The sequence below is a fragment of the Sapajus apella genome, unplaced genomic scaffold (assembly GCF_009761245.1).
Source record: "Sapajus apella isolate SASKATOON/1434 unplaced genomic scaffold, GSC_monkey_1.0 scaffold40, whole genome shotgun sequence".
NCBI classification, from domain to species: Eukaryota; Metazoa; Chordata; class Mammalia; order Primates; family Cebidae; genus Sapajus; species Sapajus apella.
Window position 1 is genome coordinate 8,944,107 of NW_022436980.1, and position 26,353 is coordinate 8,970,459.

General features: G+C 41.4%; 1 protein-coding gene across 22 annotated transcripts in view; it reads right to left on the reverse strand.

Annotated features, from left to right (window-relative positions):
* PHLDB2 (pleckstrin homology like domain family B member 2) overlaps positions 1–26,353 on the reverse strand; it is a 252,429-nt gene that overhangs the window by 87,864 nt on the left and 138,212 nt on the right. Inside the window, exon 1 of one of the 22 annotated variants that reach the window (XM_032299124.1) lies at positions 18,776–19,712. The exons of 17 other annotated variants lie outside the window; for them this stretch is intronic. The gene's annotated coding sequence lies outside the window, so the exon portion shown is untranslated. Of the gene's footprint in view, positions 1–18,288; positions 18,446–18,589; positions 19,713–26,353 lie in introns of those variants that run through there. 4 more of the 22 variants (XM_032299125.1, XM_032299136.1, XM_032299134.1 and 1 more) reach the window with 4 other exon arrangements.

A 26,353-nucleotide genomic window follows, 5' to 3' on the forward strand; every position in this document is an offset into this window, starting at 1 on the left:
TAATCAAAGCCTTCCTCACTCCCTCCTGCCATGGATTAATGGACTTCACCCTGTTGCTCAGCTTCATATACTTTCTGAGCAAATTCCGGCAGCCTAGTAAAGAGCTGCTTCTTTACCCACAAGGCCAAGAAACACTCTGGCTGCCTAAATCCTGGTGATGGGCCACTAACCCAACTGCCCATAAAGGTGCAGCCTTCCCCAACAAACTCTGCCTTGGGTTCCTTATGCTCTAACCCAAAGCCCTGTCCAGATAGTTACAAACGCAATTTATCCTTTTAAATGTACCTCAAAAAAAAAAAATCAAGTTTTTTCATTATATTTGGCTCCCAGCTGGGATCTAGTCCTTCCATCTAGCTCTCGGTAAGTTTTTCATTCCTGAGGGACAGGGCGCTTTCTGCCCCCAAGACAAATGCTCCTCTCGGCATGTGTCTACTGCTATCAATTCTAGTTTTTTTTTTTTTTTGAGACGGAGTTTCACTCATGTTACCCAGGCTGGAGTGCAATGGCGCGATCTCGGCTCACCGCAACCTCCACCTCCTGGGTTCAGGCAATTCTCCTGCCTCAGCCTCCTGAGTAGCTGGGATTACAGGCATGCACCACCATGCCCAGCTAATTTTTTGTATTTTTAGTAGAGACGGGGTTTCACCATGTTGACCAGGATGGTCTCGATCTCTTGACCTCGTGATCCACCCGCCTCGGCCTCCCAAAGCGCTGGGATTACAGGCTTGAGCCACCGCGCCCGGCCTCAATTCTAGTTTTAAAGGCAACACCAGCCTGGTACGAGGCATATCTTACCAGTTTAGAGGACTGAAACTGAGACTCTTCTATTCTGAACTAACATCGCCTCTCATTGGTCTGCCATATTGAAATTCCAGCAAGCCTTGGACAATTGTCTCAAGTTAAATATTTTGGAATTGACAAAACAAGGAAATAGATGGATCCTGAGGACATTAGGGACAACTTAATAGAGAAAAGTTTTTCTAAACCACTGTCAGACGATGAAGAAGATGCAGAAGCAGCAGTACGAGAAAACACACTGACATTACACAATTTGGCAGAAAGGTTCTGATTATTCAAGGGTGCTTCTGACTTCTTTTACAACATGGACCCTTCTATGATACAGGTACTGAACTATAGCAAATGGTTGAAGGAGGATTGGTCCCATAAAAAACATTTTTAGGGTGTGTAGGGGAGAGACAGCGGGGACTGGGGAGGGAGGGGAGGGTGGGGAGGGATAACATAGGGAGAAATGCCAGATATAGTATGCACCTAAAGTTAAATAATTTAAAAAATTTTTAAAAATAAAAAAATAAAAAAACATTTTTAGAGAAATTAAGAAAGTAAAAAGGTTACTTTTTGTAAAATTATACTTTACAAAAAAGCATAAAGTTACACTGATTGTGCCTGCCTCTTCTGCCTCCCCTCTGCTACCCCGGAGGCACCAAAGCCAGCTCCTCCTCTTCCTCCTCCACATGAAGACATAGAGGATGAAGACCTTCAAGATGATCCACTTCCACTTAATAAACATACTTTCTCTTCCTTATGAACATCTTAATAACCTCTTTTCTCTAAATTACTTTATTATAATAGTACAGTATATCATACATATAAAATATGTGTTATTTTATATTAAAATATGTGTTAATTGGCTTTGTTATTAGTAAGGCTTCTGGTCAATGGTAGGCTAACAGTAGTTAAGTTCTGGGGGAGTAAAAAGTTATATGCAGATTTTCAATTCAGCTGAGTTGCTCAAGAGTCAGTTGTACATACACACAACCATACACACAGGTGGGGATCAAGGCAAAATCCTGCGAATCAGCATTGGCCTCCTCTGTCACTAGCACCCCCCTTCCTCATTTTGTCCATCTCTAAATTCTATCAACACTGTCCTTAAAACATATTCTGAATTTGATCACTTCTTAGCATTTCCATGGCAGCCTCTCTAGTACAAGACAGAATCTTCTCTTGGCTCCCCAATATGCCTATTCTTCCACAATAATAACAATTACAATGGACTGGAAGAAATTATACCAAAAAAAAAAAATCAGTAGTGGTTTTATTTGGATGGCAGTTTTACCGGTAACTTTTAACACGTCTCTCATACTAGTTTATATTTTCTACATTTTATGTAATATGTTTGGACTGTTTTGACAACCAGAAAAAAAAACTCACTTAGCATAAAATACTAGAATATGTAGCAACACTTGATTTTAAAGTTGATTAGACTGTTTTTTTTTTTTTTGAGACCCACTCTTGCTGTGTTGCCCAGGCTGGAGTGCAGTGGCACAATCTCAACTCACTGCAACCTCCGCCTCCTGGGTTCAAGCAATTCTCCTGCCTCAGCCTCCCAAGTAGTTAGGATTACAGGCGTGCACCACCATACCTGGCTAATTTTTGTATTTTTAGTAGAAGCAGTGTTTCACCATGTTGGCCAGACTGGTCTCTAACTCCTGACCTCAAGTGATCTGCCTGCCTCGGCCTCCCAAAGTGCTGGGATTACAGGTGTGAGCCGCCGTGCCTACACGATTAGATATTTTAATTTTTCCTTACTGCTTGCCAATTTTCAAGCCAGATATTAACTTTTCCAAAAAATAAATGACTGGCAAAAACATTAATCATTAATTTATCTGTTCCACCCTTTATGCATCTGAAACACTAAAAAAATCAAACATAACACTTCCCTGATATGAATAAAGCCAACAGAATTGTTATTAAAAAAAAAAGTCTCTAGATGTTTGCTGAATAATAGCTTAGATTATAATAATATTTGTGTATTTTAGAATGTAGCTACATTACTTCCATATTTGAGTAGTTCTGTTTATTGTATAGGGAAAAAAATAAAAAATCTCAATGGGTAGTTTTAGGTACTTCATTCATTAAATCCATGCCTACTGTTCATTGGATATTTATTTAGCAGGCATTAGTGTTACTCACTAATATTCCAGTTCTTCTCCTTTCAGGAACATAGTGAGGTTGCTCTTCTTCATCTCTGTGAGGTTAGGTGTGGCTAGGTACCTTGCTTTGATCAATGAAATATGAGAGAAAGTAACTTGCCAGTTCCAAGCTGAAGCATCATGAGTCAGAGCATGATTCAGCATTTCCCACTCCCTTGCCAAGATAACTAGCCTCCATCCAGGCTTGCAGAGGCTTTGTTAGTCCACACTACTGAATGAGGACAACATGAGACAAGGTCCTTGTCAACCCAAGATTGTCTGCGGCCACTGAGATTTGGGGTTTCTTTGCTAATCTTCATTAAGTGCCTAGTGTAAATCAGGCTCTGAGTTAGGCACTGGGAGACATGCAGTAAGAGATACCGTTTCCTGCCTTTCCGTAGCTTCAAGTGTAAAGGGAAAAAGCTGCTTATAAACAAATAATTGCTATGCATGCCTTAATAGAAACAATTGGTTGACAGGAAATAGAACATGGAGTCGGGTGAATCCAGTGAGAATGGTAGTTTGAGGAGGTTATAGTATAAAGAAATGATGAAGAAGCCCACCAAAGGGAAGGGAACCTGATAGGTATCATCCAATAGTAGCATAAAGCCATTTGCATAGTTAAATTCTGTGAGTTTAAGGATGTAAACAAACTTCCAAGCCCGTATTCAGTCAGACCACTGGTACATCCAACAAACATCCTGTCTGTAATAGAATTAAAAACAAAATCTATGTAGGAAAAATCATTTTCTATAACACTGTTTTTTAAAATCTAGGACTATAAGTCTCCTGGAATGAACTATATTTAATAATCATGTATTTCTCCCTCATAGTTATCTAAATCTTTTTCTATCCTCACCACCAAGTAAGATACACCCTCCTGGGTCCAAGTAGCATGTCTCCCCTAAAAGTGATTTAACTTGGTCAGTAATCCTTCAAGTGTTTAGGATCTTCTAGGAATGGCTACCAAAAAAGAAAAATCTCTGAGATGTTAGAATAGACAAGAATTAGTGCCAGTTAGTAAGAAAGACTTTGCTTTGAAAGTAATATATACAAAATGGGAAACAGACTAAGTTAGAGTATTCCCATAGTATGCAGACACAGCAACCCAGAAAGCAAGCCGCAGCAGATGTCACTAAGTGGAATAAAAAGCTAAGCACTTATACCCAAACTGCATTTTAAATATTTACTCCAACAGTAAAGAGTTGAAGAGTTTAATACCTCATGTCAAAATGAATACTCAAAGGTTTGGCTTTTGACGACTGGTATATCCAACAAACATCTTGTCTGCAGCATAAGACACAGAGGTTATTTTTCAGATGATATAATATAATATACTCCAACCTGTTTGTAGTTGGAAAAGCTACTTAATCACGTGACTAAAATATTACCAAGCTCTGTCACAGTACAGATTCCCTGCTACCCCAGAAAGTGCCACTACTTTTCCCCCTCTCCAACATACACTTTTTCTAAAAATCAAAAACTATGATTACCAAAGCAGATTGGTTGGCCAAACGAAATATAACAGCAGAATTTTCCAAAGTAGATTTGGCTGAAAGATCAGCTTTACAAACTCTAGGGAAAAAACAAGCAGGATATTTGCAAATAATAAACCAAATCTGAGAAACAGCCATGCACCATTTCTTGGCCATGCATATCTGTAGAGGAAAGTTACAGATGACTGGGATGGCAGGACATTCCAGAGAAAAAGGGATATTCGTGCCTGATACCCCCTTTTTTTTTCAGTTCAAGCTTATTGGTCCTGTTTAGGAAGTGTAAAGGGTTGTACATTTAAAGACTTACAATCAAGTACAAATGTGGGATCCACTCATCTTCCTGAAACTTAGTTTACCGGCCACAGCTGAATGCATACATATATTTGTTTCAACTGGGTATCTCTTAACCTTACAAATCAATTCAACTCAAAAGGTACAGAATCATTCAGATGGTTGACTTTTCTGACCCCATGAGTGACAACAATGGCTACTGACAGCTCTTGCCTTCTCTACTTCCAGAGTGCCCTTTTCATTTCTAGGAAATGCAGACCAGTCATCAGTCGCATACTTTGAGGATTAGAGTGTGAGCAAGGACAGTAGAGGCAGGAGGATGAAGAATACAGTGAAAGAGTATGGGTTTAATTCCCCAGGTAATGAGAGCAGGAGGGATGTGACTGCAGACATCAGAAACCGCAGCTGAGTTTAGAGGAGGAAAGCAAAGTCAGAGTTAGGGTAGTGGGAGGTGGAGGAGAGCACACCAGAGGCATTGCTAAGGTGATGAGAGGAGGGAGGGAGGTGGGGAAGGGAGGTCTGTGTAAACATGTGTAAGAGAGGAGGCAAAGAAGATGCCAAAGTTTACAGCCTGTCTTCTTGATCTATGCTGATGTGTTTATTTTGGGTTTCCTGTATATTTTATGTAAACAAAAAGAGGTCTCAGTGAAACTATACGATTCCTGCATTATGTTACTGTGGAAGGAAAACAATCCCGAAGGCCTTAATGGCTACATGCCTTATTACATGCGTATCCACAGAATGGGCTGGGAGAAGGAATGCATCTGGTGCCCATCAGAGAGAAAAGGCAACACCCAGAAGTCTAAACAGGAAAGAAGTTAATGTGTGTTGAAACGTTTGTGTTTACTTTCCAATCCATCAATTTAATCCCCCCAGTGATCTTGTTATTTATCACTTGAAACCTACTATAACACCTCATTAGAAAGCGAATTCTCCAGCTCCATTTATATCAGAGAGCACCATAATGAAGCCGATCCCCTTCAAACTATGAATCATCAACAGTGAATTTAGGATACTGTGAACTGTAGGGATCTCAGTTTGAAGATAATGAGAACACACCAAAGGAACAAAGGGTTTTTTTTTTGTTTTTGAGACAGGGTCTGTCTCCCAGGCTGGAGTGCAGTGACACAATCTTGCCTCACCACAACATCTGCCTCCCAGACTCAGGCTGTCTTCCCACTTCAGCATCCCCAGTAGCTGGGACTACAGGCATAAGCCACCACACCTGGCTAATTTTTTTTTTTTTTTTGTACTTTTTGTAGAAGCAGGTTTTCACCATGTTGCCCAGGTTGGTCTTAAAACTCCTGGGCTCAAGTAATCCACCTGCCTTGGCTTCCCAAAAGTGCTAGGATTACAGGCGTAAGCAACTGCACCCAGCCAAGAACAAAGTTTTAAAAGCAAAGAAATAAATTTAAATGTTGGTTGTGTTGTATTATGCTGTGTTGTGTTAGAGAAGAGGTACTTAAAATCTGGCCTATATAAATGCAATTATCCAGGTAATTTATACCAAGTGACTATAGAGAATTTCCATTACATAACATGTTATTTGTCATTTCACACTGTCATATACAGACACTGCTTAGGATCATCCAATCAATACTGCAGGAATTAATCGAAGAAGGACTGACTGCAAGAACAAGTGACAGAACAGTGTAAATCATTTCATATTGCTGGGGAAATGCAGAGGGATTTAGATTACAGAAGCAAATTCAGGAAAACCTGTTTCAAAAAAAAATTAGGGTGTGGGTCAAAATTTCCACTTTATAATAAAGTTTGAGTCTACACTCATGCCCTGCAAGAGCCATGGAACCAAGATGCTGACTCGGAGTGTACATTTTGTGGCAGACAGTGGTTGATGCCTGGTGTTCAAAGCTCTCCCTGCACACTGGCGGTCCACAGGCTGGTCTCTTTCAGCACTGATGTTTACAATAAGATGATGTTATGAATAAAGCATGCACTGATGACATGTAATTGAATTCAGGCATCAGCTTAGAGCAGTCCTTCAGAAGCAGTGCCACTCTTTACATGAATTCTGTGGGGGTATTTCTGTGGTGACCAATGGCAGCAGATGGGGCCTGAGGGGAAGCTTTACAGGATTGAAAAGAAAAACAAATCTATTTCAACCTGAAACTCCAAGCTTTACAATGGACAACAATGGACACAAAAACTTCTCTCTTTTTCCACTAATCCCAACATCAAAACACAAGGAAGAGGGAGCTAATTATTAGAAGCTTCAGACATAACCACTTCCTAGCAATATTCTCACTTCAAAAATCCAAAAACAGCCTATTTTCCTCGTCCTCTGTTCTCTAAACACCATCCTCAGTTAAACCCTTAGTCCCCTCAATTCCCTCTTCACAAATAGACCTTCCTACTCCACAAATATTTCCTTTCATTCTTAAATTCTCCTCAACCTCCTCTATCTCTGCAAACAAGCCTCACCTGTCCACATATCCCCAAACCCAACTGCAAACACCCCCCTCTAAGCAAACAGCCCCAGATCCTGTCTTCTTCCAATACCACTCCCTACCGTTTCTGCAACTATCTGTAACCCTGGACCTTCCCACTGTCTCATATCTGTCTCCTTAGAACTTCCTCTTCTCCCACTCACTCATCCTGGCTTTCTAACCTCTGTTCCTTTAAACTCTTCCTCCACACACAGGATTTTATATCCCATGGCAGAGAGAGAAAAAAGCCTGTTTGTTAGTAGACATAGTCCCCTTATTGTTCTTTTTTGCAAATAAACACAGCAGCAAATGGATTCCTACTCCTCTTCCTTTGCATCATGCTCTTTGTCACTCAAAGCCCTGCCTGTTTGAACAAAATAATTATTACCCACTAGATACATGTAAGTAGGTGGATAATCTCCAAGGAGGATGTTTACAGTTCTCAAAAAGATCCAAGAAAGCAGTTCCATGGGAAGAAATGTATTTTAATAGCAAAATAAGGATGCTTGTTTATTCTTTCAGACTGAACCTATTACAGCAGGGAGCTGTAAATCCTAATGTGTGTAGACACGCACATGCACACACACACTCACAGAGACAGACACACATGCTGTCCACATGCCTACAGTGACCTAAAACACACAAAGGCTTTTTGTGACTGCCAATGGGGGCTCTTCAGAATTCAGACAACAAGGCACATCCTCAGAATTCACCAGGTGTTGGGAGTGATATGTGGCAAGGCTGGAGAGAAAGGTTGTGTTGTGTTTTATTGTGCTGTGTTATGTTAGAGAAGAGGAACTTAAAGTCTGGCCTATATAATTGCAATTATCCAGGTAATTTATACCAAGTAAGTATGGAGAATTCCCAAATTACACAATGTGTCACTTATCATTTCACACTGTCATATACAGACACTGCTTAGGTTCATCCAATCAATATAGCAAGAATTAATCGAAGGACTGACTGCAAGAGCAAGTGACAGAACATTGTAAATCATTTCATACTGTTGGGGAAATACAGAGGGATTTAGATTACAGAAGCAAATTCAGAAAAACCTGTTTCAAAAAAAAATTAGGGTGTGAGTCAAAATTTCCACTTTATAATAAAGTTTGAGTCTACACCCATGCCCTGCAAGAGCACTGGACCAGAACATGGATGTGACGTCTGAGGACACCAACTACACAGTTGCTTTCTTGTTTTTTTTTTTTTCTCTTGAATTTTTACTGTACCATATTCTAAAGATATCTAAAAGAAGTAAAGAAGACCATTAAGGAAAGAACAAAAGATTCAAATGATGCTACAGGACGGAAAGGGGGCCCAGAAGGAAGTGGACAGTGACGGGGATAATGAGAACATTAAGTGCAGATGGAAGAAGTGGGGGCACAAAATAAAACTTCCAGCTTCTTCCTGTCATAATAAAACAGTGTAACCCCAGGCTACCATTCCCTTCTGTTATCCCTAGCTGTACTGAAGTCTGAGCTCTGTCCAAAAAAAAAAAAAAAAACAATTCCAGATGGTATTCAAAGGTTCCTAAAAGTAATCACAATCAACAGCAATAACCATATTTCAAAGGAGGATCTTCATCTCCTGTGAGCAGAGGCTACTTTTAAATCAGTCTACATTGTTTTATATTAGGAATTCTTAGAAATCTTATAGGTCTCTTAGTAAAGAGGGTAAACCATCAATCATAGGGATTTTTTGAAAAGTTTTGTGCTACTCCCCTGAGTAAGACTAGTCTGTAGGAACTTTAAAATATTCTTTAGACTCTGCAAGTAATTTGGCTGCATGTTCCCTGTGATAACTCTCTTCAGCCAGTGAGGAGGACAGTTTGGGGAAGGGCAGAAAGCAGAAGCAACCTCAATAAACTTTTGCATCATTAGTTTCCTCACACTTGCAAAATTCCTTACTTTTACATAAATCATCAAGATGTGCTTTGTATTAACTAGACTCACATCTGTGTTAAAGCGGCTTTAGCAATACTTTAAAAAGAGACAATATCAATAAGTATTGAAATATACGTGTATACACACACACACACACACACACATATTTATAAATTCAGCTCAACACAACTTAAAAGTATGCTATCTCTGATTACAAAAAATACAAGGCAGAAAATAATGTTTTTTTAAAAAAAACAGATGTAATTACCTAATTCTAAAATATGGGAAGTCCCCAGGGAGGCAGGGAAGACCCATGTTTTCAATAAGCAAATGGAACGGGGAAAAAAAAACCAAGAGGAAGAGAAAAGTATTCTCGATTAAAGAGATTGAGGGGACATGTCAATTAAATGTAATGTATGAACATGATTTTGGATCCTGTTTTGAACAATCCATCTATTTTTTAAAATGTACAGCTAGTGCTCGACTTACAACCACGATTGGTTCCGACAGCCCAGTCGTAACACGATTTGGTCGTAAGTTGAGTAGGCTATATGCACGAGGAGATGGTAGTGCTGCCGGAAGCTGCTCTGCACTGTCATACGCCCAGCTGGGCAACGTTTGCACTGCCAGACGCGGAGCAGTCGTGGCTAGCGATTGTGGTCGTAAAGTCGAATGGTCGTAAGTTGCATAGGTCGTAAGTCGATCAATACCTGTATGAAGCTAGGCCAGCTGGCTCAGGCTCGTAATCCTAGCACTTCAGGAGGCCAAGGCATGAGGACTGTTTGAACACAGGAGTTTGAGACCAGCCTGACCAACAAAACGAGACCCCATCTCTACAGAAATTTTAAAACTCAGAAGGGTATGGTGGTGCACACCTATAGTTCCAGCTATTCAGGAGATAGAAGCAGGGGCAGAGGGATCAGTTGTGCCCAGGTGGTCAAGGCTGCAGTGAGCCATGATCACACCACTGGACCCCACCTGGGTGACACACCAAGATCCTGTCATTTTTTTTAAAAAAAAGTATAATCTCGGAGCAGTAGCTCCGCCTGTAATTCCAGAACTTTCGAAGGCCGAGGCTGGCAGATCACTTGAGCCCATGACTTCGTGACCAGATTGGGCAATATGGCAAGACCCCATATCTACAAAACATATAAAAATTAGCCAGGCATGGTGGCAAAACCCTGCAGCCTCAGCTACGGGGGAGGCTGAGGTGGGAGGATTGCTTGAGCAGGGGGTGCCAAGGCTGCAGTAAGCCAAGATTGTGCCACTCTACTCTAGCCTGGGTAACACAGTGAAACCCTGTGTCAAAAAAATATAAATTTAAATTTAAAAAAAGACGTATAAGACAATCAGAGAATTTGAGACTGGAAAATAAATGATAATGCTGTGGTTTTTTAAAAGTGCGATGATATATCGTAAAAATACTCTGAAGGGGAGTTATACTGTCAATTATTTATGAATGAAACACGATGATGTTTGGAATTTACTTTATAACAATCCATGTTTTGGGGGAAAGTGAGGTTTACAAATGAAACAACATTAGCACATTAAATAACTGTTGAAGCTGGGTGATAGGTACATGAATCTTTGTTTATTATTTTATTATTCTTTTAGTGTATGTTTAAATTTTTGTGTCGTTTAATATTTTTCATAATATATTTTTAAAAAACTACATGCATTCTGCAAGTCAACATCAACAAAAATCTATATACTGCCTTAAACATTATAGTAGCTGATTTTACAAAGAAGGTTGGAGTCATATCACTGGCTCCTAGCTGATTTTTTTTTTTTAAGTATAAAATACTAACCCTTTATCATACTGAATTAAGTTTCTAAAAGCTGATATATATATTTTTAAGTACCTGGAAGAAGTTTGAAAGCAAATATATTTTCAAGATAACAAGTAAGCAGCCATCACATTTAGGATATTTACAAGATAACATTAGATGGGGTAGCTAAGTTTCACCACTGTGTGCCCAAATAATGATTTCTTCATAAAGTGGGCATGTAAAAGCATTCACAAAAACTGACAAACTCCACATCAAGAATTCCAGCCTCAATTAAAAAGTTAAAATACACACATACACATTCACACGGACACACAAACACACAAACCCCTTAGAAATTTACACTAAGGAAGAGACTGACATACTTTGTAGATTTTACAGTTCTGTTACTGCTTCTCTGCAAGTGGAGGAGCTCCTTAGGTTGGAAGTTATAAACCCATATTTTAGAGTTCTTCAGAAGATCCTAACCAAGTATCCTGACCAAGTCGCCCATAAAGCTGAAAGGGTCTTCCTTTATTATGTGATCACCCAGTGAAGTAGAGAATCATAAGATCACTAACTTGGAGGTCCTGAATATCGGTGTGTACTGTACTTCAGATATTCTTCCTGAAGCACAGGAATGCTACAGGAAAAAGCACCTTCTGATCTTTTGATCTCAAAGCTAATTTCAAGCAAGATAATTATCAACCTGGGATCACGTGTGGATAAAGAGGCTCTCTATGGACCCTGAAATCACCTCCGTGGACTTGAATTGGGTGCATGGGAGGGAAACTCTCCAATCTTCCCACCATCCTGCCGTATCCCACACTACTGATCAAAATACACCCTCTTGAGAGCAATAGTTTATTTTTCCAAAGTAGCATTCCCTAGACCTAAATACTTGCTGGAATTCCCATTCTCCAACCCAAGATTTATGAACTGGGAATAGTCAGAGTACAAGCAGGCTCACAAGAGGTGGAACAAACACAGGCCAATCATGTCTTCCATGTTGGTAATGCTTTTCTCTTTAAATTAAAACTTGAGTGGGTATGGCTGGGCATGGTGGTCCATGCCTATAATTCCAATACTCTGGGAGGCTGAGGTGGGCGGATCACCTAAGGTCAGGAGTTTGAGACCAGCCTGGCCAACATGGCAAAACTCCATCGCTACTAAAAGTACAAAAATTAGCTGGGTGTGGTGACACACACCTGTAATCCCAGCTACTCAGGAGGCTGAGGCAGGAGAATCACTTGAACCTGTGAGGCAGAGGTTGCAGTGAGTCAAGATTGTGCCACTGCACTCCGGTCTGGGTGACAAAGCAAGACTCTGTCCCCTCCCCCCCCAAAAAAAAAATTGAGTGGGAGTGTTTCTAAAATGCTGTAAAGTAAAAATAATAATGATGATAATATCATATCATCATTACTTAGCAGTTGATTATAAAGAATGAATATTACATGACACAATTTTCCTTTCCATGCTATCTACCTTTTGACCACTTATTGCTTAGAAGAAGGGAAAGAACTTGAAGAAGTGGAGACAAATAAACAATCAACTATGTTTAATTTAATTTTAATCAATGCTGTTTTTTTTTTAATACCTCTGGTCAAAAGATCTAATAAAGGAAATGGTTACATTAGGATGTTATTTTTATTATAATGGCCAATCTAGTAGAAAGAACGCTGGATAGGATGCCAGGGAAGTGAGTCAGAAGATCCATCCTAGTTCTGGTTCTGCTAACAGAACTAAGATCTGGGGGACATCAATTCGCCCATCTTCATTCTGTTGTAGCAGAAGTTTCCCCATATTTAAAACGGTGAGGGTGCACTACGTGTTCTTTCTGTTCCAACTTTCTAGACTCCCACAGATACTGGTTAAATAACACAGGGGTGCTCATTATATGATGCAGGAAACGGAAATGACCACAGAACAGAAACAGATTTAGTGATAAGGTGGCAGCTACCTAACTGGGAAAAGATTTCACCGGCACTGTTGCCCATGACATTCCAAAGGCATGGTAAATTGTTTCAGCATAACATAGTGGGAAAAGGCCTGGTCAGAGTTATGTTAATGCAATACAATATGGGCATTTGATTCAGCATGATGTGTAAGAAAGGTTTTGTCTGCTTTCCCATGGCTTGCAGTTTCCTTAATAAATCTTAAACTGTTTTAGAAAAGCTAATTCTGCAATGACGTAAGCAGTGAGGCAGCCAGACATCTCTTCTCAGTTCCCTCTGAATATCTCTTGGCTGTGAAGCGCTATTCACATTGGGTCTGCACTGGTTAAAAGAATGTAGGAACTGGGTTTCCTTTGCTTTCATCTTTCTTTGTTTTAGCAGCAGGGTGGTCAAGAAACTAATCTTGGAAAACTCTTGCAATCTTTAACTTTTTTGCTATTTCACAGGCTAATTCCATGAGCATACCGCCATCTAGGGCAGTCACATGCAAAGTGCAAACAAAACATTCTAAGATGATCAACACCAATTCCCACTGAATTAGCAGCAAGACTCAGAAAAAGCTGACCTGGCTTAAAGCCAACAATAAATATTGGCATACACAATATTTTGATTCCTTTTAATTTGTAAAGCAAGGAAAAGTACTTCATCTAATAAAATCAACCTAACACACTAAAAAAGTATCTCCTGTAAAAATCCTCTCAAAACCTTTTTGTTTTCCTGTTACTCTATATCTTATTAATCTTTTTCTTTGTATAGCAAGTATCTGCAACCTCTAGCTTTCCCACACATCAATCAAATGATTTTTACACTTGGGTTTCTCTTATTGACCACTAGCTGCTACAGACAACAATCTTGCCTTTAAAGCAGATAGAGCACAAAGCTACTTTTCTGCAATGTCTAAGAAACCTCCTTAAACATCATAAAAACAACTGCATGCAAATTAACTCCTGGAAGGTTCAAATTCCTGGATGAACACAGAGATAAGTTCTGCCTTTACTAAATGTTTACTTTGAAGGGATTTAAAAACCTGAGCTACAATTTTGGTTTTACTTATTTTCAAAAGACAATTTACATTAATCAAGTCCCAATAAATATTTCTAGCCAACAATTATTAGTTTTTTTAAAGTTATTCATGTTTCCTCTCCCATCATCTGAAAAACAGTAACAAGAATGGCCAGATGAAAGGTGATAATGAAAAGACTGCTACACCCCTTTCACGTAGTACCTGCAGGAGGGCAGATCCCTTAAAAGGGCCATCACTCCTGAGTCACTTCTAAATATATTACTATGTACTCGGCTTTGAGGTGTACCCTTTGGCTAGCTGTCAAAATGATAAGAAACTATCTTAACACCTTTCAGAGGTTTTACATCTCCCAGCAAAGGCATACTAAAAACTTTCCTATATGGCCAGAACCTGTCAGATTTGACTATTAGATAAAATGACTACCAGGACCACTCGGCAAACAGAACCAGAATCCATAATGATGAGCGTAATGGCTAACCATAGCAATGTAAACAAGAGAGTACACACGTTTGTAATTAAGCAGGCTATGGTGTACAGCTTTTCTGATCATCAAAAACTCATTGAGATAACTCTTTTCTATAAACAGATCCATTCACAAATACCATGCTTTTTAAACTCTCCCAAGCAATTAACAATAACTTTCTTTACCATCATTTTCTTTCCCATTAGGTAAACAGACGGAATGGTGGAGACTGTGGGTGCAGAAGTGCGACAGAACAGGTGGTTTGCAGATTCTGCCGCTATCTAACCCAGTGAGTTGGCTGGAGGAAAAGGATTCATATAAGACAATTTCTAAGGTTCCTTTTACCTCCAAAATTATTTTGTCCTGCCAGCTCAAAGAAGAGTTAAATCTGAATTGTCTTCTGATTCTTAATCCTTGTTCTATGCAATTGAATTTATATTAGATATCCCCTCATCAGCTTATTAATTTCTCCCACAATTTCCCCAACACTTGCTCATTTCCACATATGCCAGGTGTCTTTTTTTCTTCCTTACTCAGGAGGCCTCTCTCATTCTCCCTTCTGTCCAGGCCAGCCATATCCATTCATGTACTCTACTCTTAACAGATAAGGCAGGGAGGGACAGAAAATCTCAAACATTCTGTTTTGTACCTGGATTCAAAAGCAACATCTGCTATGTCTGTAGAACCATCTGTTGCCCACTTTGCCATGGAAAGGATGGTGTAGGCATCACAAGTGGAGTGTCACAGTCATACAATGGAATTACCCCTTTCTGGGAGTGGGGCACCCAGGCGTATGCTCTGCAGTCTCCATGGCTAATGCTGCCCCTCCCCCATTGAAGCATTTATTTATTTTCTCACAGGGAATGGTGCTTTTAAACTCTCACAAAGGGTCAGGTCCAGCGTTTTTTGTTTTTGGTTCCCATTCTCCTGAATCTCTATTTAAAAAATTTTAACTTCTGGGTTGTACCTAGAACTCTGTCTGCCCACCCTTTGCTCACTTGAGGCCTTGTGAGGCATAAAGCTCTGAGTGTCTCTGTTTTTACATTTATAAAAGGAAGGGGTAGAAATCAATGATCTCTGAGGCTCCCTGGTGCTCTAACGCTCCAAAATCCCATGACTTTAATCCAACTCAAAGTTGTCAATGAACACAAGTTCCTAGACCTCTATGGTATATTAAGGTTCTTAATGGGAAGGGCAAAAGAATCTGCTGCATACAAATTTGCTTCTGTGATAAAGGCCTCTTGTTTAACACAGTTAAACAAGCTTCTTGAGGATCCAAATTAGATTAAGATCCCTGATCTTGTTAACATGCTCCCCCAGGCAATACTCCAGCACAGGGCTTGCAGCATCACTGTTTTTGTGTCCTGTGTGTGGCAGGACGCTTAACCGCATCCCAGGCCTCTACCTGCTCTGTGCCAGTAGCAATGTCCTCCGGCCAGTTGTCACAACAAAAACACATTACCAGTATCTCCCAGGGGCCAAAATCCCCGCTCCCATTGAGAACCACAGCTTTAATGTATGTCAGGACTTTTAAGATAAAACACATCACTTAGGTGTTTTTGTTTCAAAAGAGTGACATTTACACAATTAACAATTAAGTACACCAAGACGTAACAGATTTACATGGCACAGGTACTCCACCTAGAAGATGTACAGAGCCACTGTCTATGCCATGCACAGCCCCATAGCACTGCCTCCAGGCTGAGGGTTGAAAATTAGCTTATAAAGCCACAATCTTAATTACTCTTTTAAAAATACTTAAAAGGAGGCCTAGTGTGGTGGCTCATGCATGTAATTCCAGCACTTTGGGAGGCCAAGGCAGCTGGATCACCTGCAGTCAAGAGTTTGAGACCAGCCTGGCCAACATGGCAAAACCATACCACTACTAAAGATACAAAAATTAGCCAGGCGTGGTGGCAGGCGCCTGTAATCCCAGCTACTCGGGAGGCTGAGGCAGGAGAATGGCTTGAACCGAGGAGGCAGAAGTTGCAGTGAGCTGAGGTACTTCTCCAATACACTCCACGGTCAACCCTTCCTTATACACCTCAAAATGGAGCTTTGAAGAAAACAGCGAAAACTAGAGGTTGGTTAATCACTTTGGCTTATTTTTCCCTCTCTGGCACACACATACAAACACACATGGCAAATAAATGTTTCTGGAAAGGTAGCTAACAAATTTCAGCTTGGTCAAAGTTCTTGAAGATAGGAGTGAGCAAGTTCTTAGTCTAACTTCCTAAGTATCTTTTCCTCCCCATTTCAAACAGGGATGCAGGCGATATCCGTGACAGTCTATCTCAACACCAGAACAGCAGCAGCTGCCAGCTGCATGAAACAGATTGAGGCCTGCAAATTGACTGAAATGATGACTACTCTTAACCAGACATCTCATTCTTCCATTTGTGAGAGAGGCTGAGATCTGCAAACCGCTGGGTCTCAAGAGGTGAAAGAAGGCTACATTAGCCAATACATTAGCCAACTAAGAGCAAAAACTCAACTCTTCCTTGCTATTAAAGGATTTGCCAGTTATAACTGGTTCGGAGACTTTACAGAGTTTCTTAAGTACATGTAATGTTTAAATTTCCCCATTAAACGTTTAAGAGGCAAAAAAAAAAAAAAAATCCTTTTAAATAACTAAGCAGAGGATATGAAAGGGAAGCCAAGAATAGACACGACTGTTACTTTTCAAAGAACCTTAGCTCTTTATTCAAACAAATATTTACACAATTGAAGGCCACAGCAAGAGAGATATAGCCATTCTGTTAAAATAGTGGGCAACTCTAACGGTTTATTTATCCCAAATCCGACTGTCCTGTTGCTATCCTACCGGGAACCAAGAATTCACGTGTTCACAGGGCAAAAGTTTAACCTTCTGAAATTGTGGACTTCATTTAGACCTCTCCCAGCCGAATTCAGACGTCAGAATCGCAGACATACATCTCGAATGCCCAAATTAAACCAAAGAAGGAAGCTTAAAATTGCACGTCCAATACTTGAAAATCTACATCTGTAACTTACACGTTCATATTATGAAGGAATATGTGGCTGACAAATATTTACACTAAAGACTCCACATTTTTATGCCTCGTCTAGTTCCACTCCCAGCTGTGCCTGCCTGTGACTAGCTGTGCATTCTAAGCTCTTGAGAGTTACTTCAGAGCTGCAGGATAAAGATTTCCAGGGAAGAGGGCAGGGCCCGGCGCCCGGAGGATTTCCAGACAAGGGATAGTTTACCATCAGAAAAAGCTGCGGGCGTCGCTCCCTCTTTTACATAAGAAAGGTAAATGAGGAACTGCGAAGCAGTTTGACTTCCCAAGCTCTTTCAGACAGGAAACCCCAACCCTGGGAGGGACAGCCTGTCAGCCTTTTAATTTCCTGGTGGTGGCGGGAGTCAGCCAGGTCCTCGGCTCTTTAATAAGTGATGACTGCTAGGGCCAAGTTATTAAATGAACCAGCAAACAATTCAGCTCCTGCGCTTGCGAAACAGAGGGTTAAAATACTCCCCAAGCCTTCCAGCTACTATCTCTAGGGGTGCGGAGACCGCCACACTATAAACTTTCGGGGGAGGGGGGGCGGCGGCTCAAAGGCCGAATCGGAATCAAGCTCTAGGCGGTTAAAGCTCGTGAGGTTCACTCTTGAAGTGAACTAGAAGCGCAGCTAGGCAGAGATTTGCGGGGAGGGGTCTTCTCTGAATCCGGCGCCCCACACCATCCAGCAGCGGACCTTCTCTTTCTTGGGGAGCTATCGCAAGGATCCCCAACCCTCTCTCCATGTGCATTCCAGAGTTGCTGGATAAAGTTGTCCCCGGTTCCCCCACATCCTGCCTGTTTCCCACAATCACTCTGGAAGCATCTCCCCTACCCAGTCACTCCCTCCCCGGGATCCCCTCAACCAGCCCCGCGAGAGTCATGCACAACGGGGTTCAGGCCCCCACACAGCTGCGCAGCCTGGGCACCGCCGACCCCAGCCCGGGCTTTTGTCCCTACAGCCGGTAAAGAAGCAAAGAAACTCTGCGCCCCCGGAGCCCACTCACCGTCTCATCTTTCCTCCCAGCCGCCGCTCTCCGCTGGCGCCGCCGCCCCAGCGCCTGGCCCTTGCCCCCGCCCACCCTTTCTCCTCCGTGCGCCCGCCGGCCACTCCAGGCTCGCGGTGCGCAGTCAGCGCGCCCCTCCTCGGCCCGTGCAGCTACTGCCTCCTCTCCGCCCCCAACCCTGCGCCGCGCAACCGGCGGCAACCAACTCGGCCGCGGGGGAGGCAGCGTCCCTGGGGCGCCCTCCTGGCACACGGAGTGGGCTCCACCCTCTCCTCCTGGGCGACCGCCGCCGCCTCCTCACCTGGCCATCGGTGCGGCCCGCTTTCGGCGGCGAGAGAAAGCCGCGCTCTTGCGCCACGCCACACCGTCGGGCCCCCCTCGGGCGGCAGTGGTGGGCTCCGCGCGGCTGGGTCCCGCACCCCCGAACCCCTTTTTAACCACCGCGGCGGACACCCAGGGAGTTAGAGCAACGAAGTTGGTGACCTACCCCGCTCCCAGGCAGTTTGCTGTTGGAGCTTTCACCGCTGCTGGAAGGGCCTGGCTGTTTGCCCCATCACTGGGCGCCTGCTTCTCAAAGCTACGTTCACAGCAGCGCAGTAGGGACTGTAGTGCCAGGCTTTTTTTATGAGCCGAAAGAAGGGCGGGAGGGTTTACGTCCTCGGGTGATGATTTCCTCCCGGGACGACAAAGTATCTACTGGGAAACTCCAGGTGACCGCACCTTCTTCTGACAGTTCGCCCCGGGCAAGTTTACCAGATGCGTCAGAAAGCAGGTTTGCAAAACTCTTGGAGAACGGCTTCAGCTAAGGACTGGTGTCAGAGGCATTTTAAACTCGTTTATTCTGATTTCCTTGCAATCATACTCTTGAAAGTTTTAATATTTTTCCACATATTTTTCTGAGTTGCTATAACCAATGAAAACAATGCTGATGTAGACCTCGACCAGCCAATGCTTTATTGGAAGTCAACGAATGAGACCGAGGGTGGCTCATAATCGATCTCGGCTCGCGGGAATGTGAACCTCTTCCAAGGTCTGGGTGAGTCTCTAGAGTTAGAGATAAAGGACATTGGCCCTTGAGGATCTCACACCAGCAAAGAAGAGCACCACGAAGTGGAAACTACTTATAATCGTTGTGGCTTTGGGCAAGTTGTTGTAGCTCCCAGCAACAATTTCTTCACCTAGAGTGCAGCAATAAATGATACTGATGCTTCATGGCAGCTAATAAGCTTCTGAATAATATATGCAAAGTACCTGGCATCATGAGCAGAATTCAGTAGTCACTGAAGAAATAGCTTAGTTAATGCACTTTTCATATGTGCAAGTAAAAGTTTGACTTCTAATTTTAGGGAGCAAGAGCCTCGCCTATGTAATGCTTTTTTTTAATTTTTTTTTTCATTATACTTTAAGTTCTGGGATACATGTGCAGAACATGCAGGTTTGTTATATAGGTATACATGTGCTATGGTGGTTTGCTGTACTCAACGACCTGTCATCTAGGTTTTAAGCCCCGCATGCATTAGGTATTTGTCCTAATGCCCTAATGTCCTCCTTGCCCCCCCCATCCCCTGACAGGCCCCTGGGTATGATGTTCCCCTCCCTGTGTCCATGTGTTCTCAGTGTTCAGCTCCCACTTATGAGAGAGAACATGCAGTGTTTTGTTTTCTGTTCCTCTTTAGTTTGCTGAGAATGATGATTTCCATCTTCATCCATGTCCCTGCAAAAGACATGAACTCATTCTTTTTTACAGCTGCATAGTATTCCATGGTGTATATATGCCACATTTTCTTTATCCAGTCCATCACTGATGGGCATTTGGGTTGGTTCCAAGTCTTTGCTATTGTAAATAGTGCTACAATAAACATACATGTGCATGTGTCTTTATAGTAGAATGATTTATAATCCTTTGCGTATATACCTAGTAATGGGATTGTTGGGTCAAATGGTGTTTCTGGTTCTAGATCCTTGAGGAATCGCCACACCGTCTTCCACAATGGTTGAACTAACTTACATTCCCACCAATGGTGTAAAAGCATTCCTATTTCTCCAGCATCTGTTGTTTCCTGACTTTTAATGATCACCATTCTAACTGGCATGAGATGATATCTCATTATGGTTTTGACTTGCGTTTCTCTAAATGACTGGTGATGATGAGCTTTTTTTCATATGTTAGGAATGCCTGGTTTTTTAGAGGAATTTTTTTTTCCCTGTCCTGTTTGCCCTACAGAAGTCTACACTGATCAGTCCAACAGTTAAACGGTTAAGTGCTCCAGCAATTTTCTTTTCTCACCCACATCATCCATTTCTTCCTTTTTTTCGGATCATCCCCATGTATTTCCTCCACCTTGGAATTTTTTTTTTTTTTGGAGACAGGTTCTCGCTTTGTCACCCAGGCTGGGGTGCAGTGGTGCAGTCGCAGCTCACTGCAGCCTCAACCTCCTGGGCTCAAGCAGTCCTCCCATTTCAGCCTCCTGAATAGCTGGGACTATAGATGCAGACCCATCCCAGCTAATTTTGATTTTTTTTTTTTTTTTGCAGAGGTAGGGTTTCACCACATTGCCCAGACTGTTCTTGAACTCCTGGGCTCAAGCCATCTGCCCACCTCAGCCTCCCTAAGTGTTGGAGTGACAGGTGTGAGCCACTGTGCCTGACCGCCTACTTCCCTTTTATCACTCACTTAGCTCCTGCCACAGTGGCCTCCTCGATATTCCTAGACTAGACTCCTGGGTAAATATGTTCTATCTCAGGGCCTTTGTCCTAATTGCCCTCTCTGCCTAGAATTCCCTCCTCCCAAGTTCCTGCGGGGCTCACTCATTCACTTCCTTCAAGACACTGCTCAATGCCACTGTGATGCTCAGGCCTGCTCCGACCACTCTACTTATAAAATGTGTTTTCCATACCACTAAAATTTATTTTTTGACAAAGTCACTACATTCTATCATATTGAAAAATGTACTTTTAAAATTGTTTATTGTCTGTCTCTCCTCACTAGAATGTAAGTGCCAGGCAGGCAGGCAGAGAGTTTTGCCTGTTCTCTCCAGTGCTATATCCCTAGTGTGCCTCGAAGGATGCCTGGCATGTAGATGGTGCTCAAGAAGAAATGATGGCTTTGACCCAAAGCACTGTGGCTGCAAACATTTCCTTGCCTAGAGCAATGCCAGAAATACACTTGAGTATACAGACATCTTAGAGACAGCTTTTCTCCCTTTAGAAGGTCTAAGGAGAATGTGCACTAACACAGCACATTTAGAATGGCCATAATTAGATTGCTAATATTTATGTCTAAGAAAAAATTAGCTAACATTTTTTGACAGCAACAATTACTATTATATACGTATCTGGCATTCTTCCAAATATAGGACAGTATTAGTTGATGCAACAGCCCTGTGAGATAAATACGGTTACCTCTCCCATTTTATAAGTGAAAATAAGGAAGTACAGAGATGTCAGGTAATAAGTTGGTAGAGGCAGAATTTAAGCACTTGTTCTTGAGTTCATTGTCTTTAATGCTACCTTCTACCTCTTTTCTAAGTATGACTGTTGCTAGGGACATTTCTGTATAATGAATAATTCCTAATTACTAGACAAAAAGTAATCCTCACTGGCCTCCCTTCACTGCCTTGTTTTATCTGCTGGCATCTCTGTCTCTTACTACAGCCAAGCTCCTAGAAGACAAAGGGGGTCATTTTATTTATATTTGTATGAATCATACTCCAAGACTTAACACATGGAAGGAACTCAGAAAGTATTCATTAATGTGATTTTTCAAGTGACTAAACCCAGCAAAGCTTCCCACTCCTGATGAGTTAGAGTTGTTTTCAATAGCTCACGTAATGCCATAGCAGCCTGAAGATAGACGAGGCCACCCTGAAGGTTTAAGTGCTAAATTGGATCAATGCAGTCCAGGCTCAGTGGCTCACACCTGTAATCCCAGCACTTTGGGAGGCCAAGTTGGCAGGATGGCTTGAGACCAGAAGTTCCAAACCAGCCTGGCCAACATGGCAAAACCCTGTCTCTACTAAAAATACAAAATATTAGCCTGGTGTGGTGGTGCACTGTCTGTAGTCCCAGCTACTCGGGAGGCCGTGGTGGGAGAATCACCTGAGAATTCGAGGCCGCAGTGAGCCACGATCACTGCACTCCAGCCTGGGTGACAGAGACCTTGTCTCAAAAAAAAAAAAAAAAAAAAAAAAAGATAAATGCAGACCCCAACATCTAAAAATATATAGAAGGCTGGCTGGACGTGGTGGCTCACGCCTGTAATCCTAGCACTTTGTGAGGCAGAGGCAGGTGGATCACCTGAGGTGGGGAGTACAAGACAAGCCTGACCAACATGGAGTAACCCTGTGTCTACTAAAAATACAGAATTAGCCGGGCTTGGTGGCATGCACCTGTAGTCCCAGCTATTTGGGAGGCTGAGGCAGGAGAATCGCTTGAACCCAGGCAGCAGAGGATCCTGTGAGCCAAGAATGCGCCATTGCACTCCAGCCTGGGCAACAAGAGTGAAACTCCATTTCAAAAAAAAAAAAAAAGTATATATATTTATTTATATATATATATATATATATATATATATATGGCACTTAATAAAGTACAACTGTTAAAAAGATAGAATAAAAAGAAACAATAAAATAAAGTACAACTTATCGTTATTATTACTAGACTTTCTTTTAGTTATGGTGATGTTTTTAAAAAATAGAAAGAAATAAGTCTTTCTACTTTTTCCATTTCCTGGGTTCTTTACAATAAAGTTTTCTATTTAATCACAGACCAGAGTCCTGCCTGCCTCTCTGCCTTCCCTCATCACTAGGGATATTGTGGTAAACTAAACAGCAGACCTTCCTTGTTTGCCTCTCCAGCATCTATAGCGGTTACGGTACCTGATTTTGCTTTTCTATATCCTTCACCCTCTCAGGTGGGGAACTGTAAAGTGTTGCACGGTACGGAGGCTCAAGCAACTCTGTCTTGGATGCTAATCTGCCATGCTGACTTTTTTTTTTTTTTTTTCTGTTTAATTTCATAGAAGATTACATGTTGACTTCTGATTAACCTGAATTCTGGGAATTACTTTAAGATTTGTACTTTTATCTACTGTTACCTTAAATCCTGCCCTTGGGTCAAAACAACCTTGACCATAAATCCTGCCCATAGGGAGATTCACATAGCATTCTTGCCTCTACCGGAGGGATCAACTTCAATTCTCCTACACGTTCTTTTCCTTTGGTTTATGTTTCTTCACTCTGAGGGTGACAGCATGGAGATGCACCATCTCTTCTCGCAGCCGCTGGGGACATGGCTTCTGTTCATAAGTCTCTATTAAATGTTTCCTTCTGAGAAACTAGATTTGTGAGCCTCTTTCTTTGGCCTTTCAGCTTCTGTGATCTTTGGGAGTAGGTTTGTACATACCCGCTCACCTTGAAACACATGCAGTGATATTATGAATTATTTATGTTATTCCATTTGGAATTATTTTTGCTATTGTTCCCTTTTATTAGAAAAGATTGGTTGGATTTGATTAACTTTTTATGTTCTGAATCTGGATGTTTGTTCCTTTCTCTGCAACGATAGCCTGACAAATCTTTATAGCTATTAAGTCATTTCAGCCTCACAGCAGTTTAACTCATGGATCAATTGTTTGTATTGAAGTTCTCTTTAATATTATGATGATTTAATGCATCACGAAGTTTCTACTTGCAGAATGCAGTGGAAAAATCATTGACTGTGAAGTCAAGCAGAACTGGGTTTTAAGCCCTGACTGAGCCCCTTTATTAGTTGACATGGTTTGGCTCTGTGTCCTGACCCAGATCTCACCTGGGATTGTAATTCCCATAATACCCAAGTGTTAAGGGTGGGACCAGGTGGAGGTCATTGGATCTTGGGGGCAGTTTCCTTCATGGTGTTCTCGGGATAGTGAGGTCTCACGAGATCTGATGGTTTTATAAGCAGGGTGGGACCAGGTGGAGGTCATTGGATCTTTGGGGCAGTTTCCTTCTTTGGTGTTCTCGGGACAGTAAGTTCTCACGAGATCTGATGGTTTTATAAGCATCTAGCATTTCCCCTGCTTGCTTTCATGCTAGCCTGCTGCCTTGCAAAGAAGGTGTCTGCTTCTCCTTTGCCTTTTGCCACGATTATAAGTTTCCCGAGGCCCCTTCAGCAATGTGGAACTGTGAGTCAATTAAATTTCTTTCCTTTGTAAATTACCCAGTTGCAGGTATTTCTTTATAGCAGTGTGAGAACAGACTAATACACTAGCCAAATACGTTGAGTGCATTATTTACCTTCATTGAGAAACAAACTTGTATTCTGAAAACTAAAAACTCATATTTTATGAACAAGTGTGTTAATGTAGGTACCATTCCTTGTACGGGATAGATAGCACAAAGAAAAGGCTCTGCAGAGTAGTTTCCAACCACATTTGCCCTTCTGGAAATATTGATAGTGATGTTGACCATTGTGTTGTACACTGATTGTCCTATATAAGTTCAGTTCCACATTACACACTCTTTTTAGAATTTAGTGCTTGGATAAATTTTCTCTCTTAAAAAAAATGAATGTACTTTCATTTCTTAGAAAAGCCGTCTTCATCTATTTTCACATTGGATTTGCAACTGTTGTTGAGGAGAACTATGTAAGCCAGTGTTTCTCTTTGTATCCTCGTTGCCAGGAAGCCCAGCATCAAGCTTACCATTAAATTTTTGTATAATGGTACTAAAGGCTTTGCTTCCCTCTCCCTTTTAAAATGTCGTTGATGTATTTTTATTCCAATAACCTTATTGAATATTTAGTTTTTACTATATATTTTCTAATATATATTTAAATATATAAACATTATTAAAGTTAACATCAGAAAATTAAAACTAAAGTGCAAAGCATTTTAACCTCCTAGGGGCATAACATGGCAAATACCTCATTTTTGTCTCCTCAGTAAGTTTAATGATTATGCCCATGTGCTGCTTTATCTTTAAACAATTACAAGGTAGGTTTTCTAATTATGAGAAAAATCCAAATCTGTTTGGAACATCTGATTAATTTCTGCATCAAACGTTCTCTTTCTGCGCTCCTCCCCCCGCAGTCTTTTCTGTGAGTTTGTATTGTAACCAGGCAGGAAAAGGATGCATCGTGTTTGTGTGTGTGTGTGTGTGTGTGTGTGTGTGTGTGTGTGTGTGTGTGTGTGTGTGTCTGTCTTTGTGTGTCTTTCTTTCAGATTAACCTAACCCCACTGTGTTCATCTGGCTCACTTTTCTTATCACTTGAGGACCCTGAATTAGTCTGCTTTGCCTGCGTAGTGAGCTTAAAACAATGAGTTTCTCTGTATCTTATCTGCTTATCATGGAAAAAAAATACCTTATCAGCAGTACTCCTGGATATTGCAGAGAACTCAGCTTCTCTTCTCTCTATTGGTTTGTTTCTCCTTTGATCTGACTTTCATCATCCCTCCAGTTATCTCATACCTTGATTTCAAATTTGTCCTTAATATTATACATAAAGATAATTATGTATAAGGATAATTATATATAAAGATTATTATAATTATATATAATGTTTACATTCAACATAATTATATATGTGTGTGTGTGTGTGTGTATATATGTATATATATATATAAAGAAAGAGAGAGAGAGAATGCCATCTTGGGCAGGGATAGATGTCCAAATTGATGTGTCAGATATACACAGACTTCAGCACAAGAGAGAATTCTGACAACTCGGAGCAGGGGCCAGGCGTCAGAACATGAGGAATGTTAAAACAAAGGCAAATTTACTAAGCATTTACTCTGTTCTATATTGCCTAGTATATAACTGTAATGTAATAATGTAATGTATACTAAAAAAACAATGATACAGAAGAGTTCAGGTGAAGGGATATCTGTGCTCAGTGAGTCCACCAGGGAAGACAGCATATGTGAGTTTCATATTGAAAAAAAAAAAAAAAAAAAAAGGCTGGAGAGCCTTCTAGGCAAAGGAAAGAGCACGAGCCATGCAGAAGGACGGTAAAGCCAAGGAAGGTTTGGGAAGGAGCGACTAATACAGCCGCCTGCGCTGTGGAGGGAGGCGTAGGAGATAAGACC